Source organism: Bubalus kerabau, chromosome 7, assembly GCF_029407905.1.
Source record: "Bubalus kerabau isolate K-KA32 ecotype Philippines breed swamp buffalo chromosome 7, PCC_UOA_SB_1v2, whole genome shotgun sequence".
Taxonomy (NCBI): domain Eukaryota; kingdom Metazoa; phylum Chordata; class Mammalia; order Artiodactyla; family Bovidae; genus Bubalus; species Bubalus kerabau.
In genome coordinates this window covers 39,476,335-39,482,334 of record NC_073630.1, presented here as the reverse complement: position 1 = coordinate 39,482,334, position 6,000 = coordinate 39,476,335, and the positions used below count along the sequence as shown (strand labels likewise).

At 37.7% G+C, this 6,000-nt stretch overlaps 1 pseudogene; it reads left to right on the top strand.

Moving 5' to 3' along the window:
* Window positions 1-1,030: 1,030 nt before the first annotated feature.
* LOC129657403 (serine/arginine-rich splicing factor 3-like) lies at window positions 1,031-2,084 on the top strand (annotated as a pseudogene).
* The last annotated feature ends 3,916 nt before the right edge of the window (window positions 2,085-6,000 follow it).

Here is a 6,000-nt window from a genome sequence, read left to right as displayed (position 1 = left end):
CTTATTAGAAAAGACCCTGATGCTGAGAAAGACTGAAGGCAGGAGGAGAAGGGGACGACAGAGGATAAAATGGTTAGATGGCATCACTGATTCAGTGGACATGAGTTTGAGCGGGCTCCAGGAGTTGGTGATGGACAGGGAAGCTTGGCGTGCTGCAGTCCACGGGGTTGCAAAGAGTCGGATACGACTGAGCGCTGAACAACACAGAGGTGGTTGTAAAGGTAAATATTTTATAATGCTCTTTGGAGCCAGGTTTATATGTTTAGTTTCTAAAGTATGTTCTTTTGTAAAAAATATGTTCAGTTCAGTTGCTCAGTCGTGACCTGGCATGGACTGCAGCATGCCAGGCATCCCTGTCCATCTTGAACTCCTGGAGTTTACTCAAACTCATTACCCAAAGAAAGGCAATGCCAAAGAATGCCAAAAAAATATATAATATCAATGTAAATTTAATTTCAGTGTATGAATTATGATGTTACTGTTGTCTGAATTAGTAAAATCTCACTATGTTCTCAAAAGTGTTAATGAGGTTATTCTTGGTACAGACATACACGTTGTTTCATTGCACTTTGCTTTATTGTGTTTCAAAGATACTGTGGCATATATCCAGACAAAACTATAATTCAAAAAGATAGCAGCACTATTCATAGTAGCCAAAACATGAAAACAACCAAAATGTCCAATGATAGATGAATGGATAAAGAAGATGTGGTACATATTTACAACTACTCAGCCATAAAATAAAAAAGGAAGAAAGGAAGTAAAAGGAAGAAAATAGTGCCATTTGCAACAACATGGATTCAATTAGAGATTATCATACTAAGTGAAGTAAGCCAGAAAGAGAAAGACAAATACCATATGATATCACTTATAGGTGGAACCTAAAATAGGGCACAAACGAACCTGTCTACAAAACAGAAACAGACTCACAGGCAGAGAGATCAGACTTGTGCTTGTCAAGGGAGAGGAGAAAAGGGAGAGAGTTGGCCTGGGAATTTGGGGTTGACAGATGCAAACTATTATATTTATCATGGATAAACACCAAGGTCCTACGGTACACCACAGGGAGCTATATGCAGTCTCCTGGGATAATCCATATGGAAAAGAATGTTTTAAAAAGAGAGTGTAGGCTGTTTCATGGATGTCAGGTGTGCGGGAGCATCTGGGAACGCGGGCGGGAGGGGACTGGGAAGACCTAGGCTAAGTTCTGTGGATTTGAACCTCTGCATTTCTAACCTAAGATCTCGAAATGCATCGTGATTCCTGTCCATTGGACTGTAAATTTTTTTTTTTTGAAAAAAATTTTTTTTAAATTTTATTTTAGGGACTGTAAATTTTATGTAGATAATCTTGGAAACAATGGTAACAAGACTGAATTGGAACGAGCTTTTGGCTATTATGGAGCACTCTGAAGTGTGTGGGTTGCTAGAAACTGTCCTGGCTTTGCTTTTGTTGAATCTGAAGATCCCCCAGATGCAGCTGATGGTGTCCCAGAGCCAGACGGGAGAGAACTGTGTGGCTGCCGAGAAGGGTGGAACTATCCAATGGTGAAAAGGGAAGTCGAAATTGTGGCGCACCTCCTTCTTGGGGTCATCGCCCTTGAGATGATTATCCGAGGAGGAGTCCTCCAGCTCCATGCAGATCTCCAAGATGGAGAAGCTTCTCCCGCAGCCGGAGCAGGTCCCTTTCTAGAGATAGGAGAAGAGAAAGAACACTGTCCCGGGAGAGAAGTCACAAGCCATCCTGATCTTTCTCTAGGTCTCACAGCTGATCTAGGTCAAATGAAAGGAAATAGAAGATCAGTTTGCAAGAGGAGTGGTGTACAGGAAATAACTTCATTTGACAGGAGCATGTACAGAAAATTCAAGTTTTGTTTGAGACTTCATAAGCTTGGTGCATTTTTAAAATGTTTTAGCTGTTCACATTTGTTTGTCTGTTGGAACAGTGACACACAAAGGTGTAATTCTCTATGGTTTGAAATGGATCATATGAGGCATGTAATATCAAAAATTGTTACTTTAAAATGTTCCCTTAAACAAAATTTAATTTGCTTTGAATTTTAGTCTTGCCTAGGCTGATAATAAATCTCTAACTCCTGCCCAGGTAAAGCCGATGTTTAACATTACAGAAACAAAAACTGGCAAAAATTGGAAGATTTTTTTCAACATAGCTGGGATATGGTATGCAGCTGTAGTTAAGCAGTTTTTAAAAGCTGCTGTGAACTCAAAAGCTGGAAAAATTAAAGCTGCATCCTTAAACTAGATTGGAGGTTTAAAAATTCCACTAGTTGTCACACTGGGCAAAAGGTTGTCCAGTTGGTGTAGAATCTAAGAAGTTTCAAGGAAGTTAGTTTACTTTTGCTTTAGGTTGTTAAGTTCCTTCTGCGATTGCTGTATAAGAATACATAGCTCTTCGTAACATTCTTTATCTGGAACTTTGAGACTACTCAAAATACCATATGTCCTGCCAGTTTAAGGGTACATTGTAGAGCTGAACTGAGTTACAGTGCAAGATTCGTTTTTCATGCTGTCATTTGTAATATTTTGTGAGAATCCTCGGAATTAAAGTTTTGGTTACAAAAGAAAAAAAAGAGAATGTCTATGTGTAAAACGGAGTCACTCTGCTGAGTTTTGCACAATGTTGCAAATCAACTATGTGTCAATAAAAAAGGGGAAAAAAATAAGGTGGTTCCACTGTGAACCTGTAAGATTAACAGAGAAGAAAAGTGTGGCAATACCAAGAATGTCAAGCACATAGGAAAACAAACTCTCAAGTACAGCTGGTGGGAGTATAACTTTGTATAATCATTTTGGAGAGCATCTGGCAATGTTTAGTATAATTAAAGATGCACATACACCATTTCCTAGGAATTTCACTTCTAGATGTATACTCTGAAGAAATTATCACCAATGTGTACAAGGAGACATGTTCAGGATGTATACAAGATTATTTTCTGTAAGAGCAAAAAAAATTGTACTAAACGTAGAAGAAATGAATGAATAATATATGTGTATATATGTGTGTATAATAAAATACATATTATCTTTAAATACAAATAAAACACTAAAAAATAAATCAAGGGATTTCCCTAATGATCCAGTGATTAAGAATCTGCCTTCCAATGCAGGAGACACAGGTTTGATCCCTGGTCTGAGAGTTAAGAGCCCACATACTTCGAGGCAACTAAGTCTGACTGCTGGAAATAGAAGCCTGTACCCCAAAGAAAGGTCCTGCATGCCACAACTAAGACCTGATGCAGATAAATAAATAAATGTTAAAAATAAAGTAAAAGCTAGAAATGATTAAGTGTAGTATGGAAGGAACGTAGAAAGCCAAGACAGGCCAAAAGTGAAGCCTCTTGCACTGACCACTTAGCCAAGCTGTGAATGCAAAGGAAAAGTTCTTGAAGGAAATTAATCGTGTGTGTGTGTGTGTGTGTGTGTGTTTTCCTTCACTCTGTTAGAGAGGTGTCTGGGCATGCGTCTGTGATACGTTACTTCAGTCGTGCCTGACTCTTTACAACCCTATAGACCATAGCCTGCCAGGCTCTTCTGTCCATCGGATTCTCCAGGCAAGAATACTGGAGTGAGTTACTATGTCCTCCTCCAGGGAATCTTCCTGATCCAAGAATTAAACCCCGCGTCTTATATGTCTCCTGCGTTGGCAGGCGTGTTCTTTACCACTAGCGCCACCTGGGAAGCCCAATGTGGTGTATTACATTGATTAATTATTAATTGATTTTCGTATGTTGAACTATCCTTATATTCTAGGAATAAATCCCACTTGGTCATCGTGTTTAATCCTTATCGTATGCTGCTGAATTGTATTTGATCGTATCTTATTGAGGATTTTTGCATCAATACTCATAATAAAGGATATTGATCTGTAGTTTCCTTTCTTGCTGGTCTTTGGCTTTGTTAATTCTGACCTCATAGATTGAGTCAGAAAGTGTTCCATCCTCTTCACTTTCTTGAAAGAGTTTGAGAAGGAATGGTGTTAGTTCATCTTTAAATGTTTGGTAGTGAAGCCATGGTCCAGGGCTTGCTTTGTCAGATTTTTGATTCCTGATTCAATCTCATCACTAGTTAGTTCTCAGGTTTCAACCTTGGTAGGTTTTGTGTTTCTAAATAAATGGAGTTTATCCATTTCAGCTAAGTCATCTAATTTGTTGGTATATAATTGTTCATAGCACTCTCATAATTTTTTATTCCTATATAATTGGTAATAATGATCCCATTTTTATTTATATTGGTTAGGTATTCTCTGTCTCTTTTTTCCTTTGTCAACCTAGCTTAAGATTTGTCAATTTTGTTCTTTTCAAAGATCCAGCTTTTGGCTTTGTTTATTTTCTCCATTGTTTTTCTGGCCTCTAATTTTATCTCTGCTCTTATATTTATTATTTTCCTTCTTTTATGGTTTCTTTAGTGTGCCAACCTTATCTCCAATTTAAATCCCTTACAATAGTGTCTGGTTTTGTGGCTTGGGATATTTCCTGACTTGCCCTTTATTTCCTTTAGGACTCAGTTCCTCTGGACACCTTTACTGACCATCCAATCTAAAGTAGCCTATAGCTATTATCGATCACAGCATCATTTTTCTTCACAGCCCTTATCACTCTATGATATTTTCATTTTTGTTTTTTTGTCTGCCCCCCCCACCACACAAGCTTGCACATGCATGTATGCATATGTGCATATTGTGCATGCACATTCCTTAGAATATAAACTCTGTAAGAACAGATATTTTCATTGTCTTGTTTAACCACTGCATCCCCATGGCCTAGAACAGTCTCTGGCCCAACAGTAAAAAATGTTCAATAAGTATTATTGACTGCTCTAATGTGTTGCAAAGGCTATTATTTTGAAAATGAGTGATTGGTTAAAAATCTCCTTACCTCTTGCTCCTAGAAGATTACTGAAAGACAAGAAATTTATAAAGTAGTTTTAAATTTTAAGATGGCCATAACCTAAATCATTGTGGTCTAATATACTTTATTAACACAGTTGGTTTAACATAGTTATTAGGTAAATAACCATGTTTTACATGGTATCTTTATAATATATCAGCATCTACTTACTTATATATTATTTATTATTCTGTTTGTTTTTTGAGGTTAAAGTTTTTGGGGGGATATAAATTACACACTACTCGTATCAGGTAGTCAGTACGTGGCACTAAACTGGAAGTCTTAGTTTCTAGCTTCATCTTTGCTATTTAATTTGTATAGCTTTGGGAAGAAGGGCTTCCCTGCTGGCTCAGCTGGTGGTAAAGAATCCACCTGCAATGTGGGAGACTTGGGTTCGATCCTTAGGTTGGGAAGATCCCTGGAGAAGGGAAGGGCTATTCACTCCAGTATTCTGGCCTGGAGAATTGCATGGGCTGTATAGTTCATGGGGTCACAAAGAGTCAGATACACCTGAGTGACTTTCACTTTGGAAAGAGTTGTTTAACTTGTTTGTACCTCAGTTTTTTCATTTGCAAAACAAGGGGATTAAATTAGATAAACTGATAAAGTCCCTTCCAACAATCAAATCTATAATTCCATAATTTAGAGTTCAATTTTACTAGTTTAACATGTTTATAATTGTTGGATGTTCATAACATATTTTTCTTTACTTTTTAAAATGTTAGGTTCTTTAATATTACTTAAGTTATAAAATTGCAACCCCCTGTTTGAGCATGGAGATTACCTTATAGATTTCCACTTTACTTTTCTTAGGAGAAGATATATCTTTTTACATTTCTACAATATATTTTTATCTATTTTAATTAATTTAAAGTGTTTGGCTGTGCTGGGACTTTGTTGCAGAAGAAGCACCAGGGCTTTCTCCAACTGCAGCTCTTGGGCTTAGTTGCCCCATGGTGTGTGGGATCCCCGTTCCCTGACCAGGGATGGAGGTGTGTCCTGTGCGTTGGAAGCTGCATGTCTAACCACTGGACCACCAGGGAAGTCCCTAAGTTATTTTTAATTGGAGGATAATTGCTTTACAATGTTGTGTT